This window comes from Salvelinus fontinalis, chromosome 13 (assembly GCF_029448725.1).
Source record: "Salvelinus fontinalis isolate EN_2023a chromosome 13, ASM2944872v1, whole genome shotgun sequence".
Classification (NCBI taxonomy): domain Eukaryota; kingdom Metazoa; phylum Chordata; class Actinopteri; order Salmoniformes; family Salmonidae; genus Salvelinus; species Salvelinus fontinalis.
In genome coordinates, this window is record NC_074677.1 from 5,243,345 (window position 1) to 5,244,009 (window position 665).

The window sequence follows — 665 nt, forward strand, 5'->3', positions numbered from 1 at the left end:
ACAAGCATAAGATCACCATGCGCAATGCCAAGTGTTGATTGGAGAGGTGTAAAGCTCACCGCTATTGGACTCTAGAGAAGTGGAAGTGAATTCTCTGGAGTGACAAATCACGAATCACGCTTCACCATCTGGCAGTCCGACAAATGAATTTGGGTTTGGCAGATGCCAGGAGAACACTACCTCCCCGAATGCATAGTGCCAACTGTAAAGTTTGGTGGAGGAGGAGGAGGAATAATGGTCTGGGGCTGTTTTTCATGGTTCGGGCTATGCCCCTAAGTTCCAGTGAAGGGAAATCTTAACGCTACAGCATATATTGACATTCTAGACGATTCTGTGCTTACAACTTTGTGGTATCAGTTTGGGGTAGGCCCTTTCCTGTTTTAGCATGACAATGCCCTAGTGCACAAAGTGAAGTCCATACAGAAGTGGTTTGTCAAGATCGGTGTGTAAGAACTTGACTGGCCTGCACAGAGCCTTGGCCTCAACCCCATCAAACACGTTTGGGATAAATCGACTGCGAGCCAGGCCTAATCGCCCAACATCAGTGGCCGACCTCACTAATGGTCTTGTGGCTGAATGGAAGCAGGTCCCAGCAGGAATGTTCCATTAACTTGTGGAAAGCCTTCCCAGAGGAGTGGAGGCTGTTATAGTAGGACTCCTTGGCA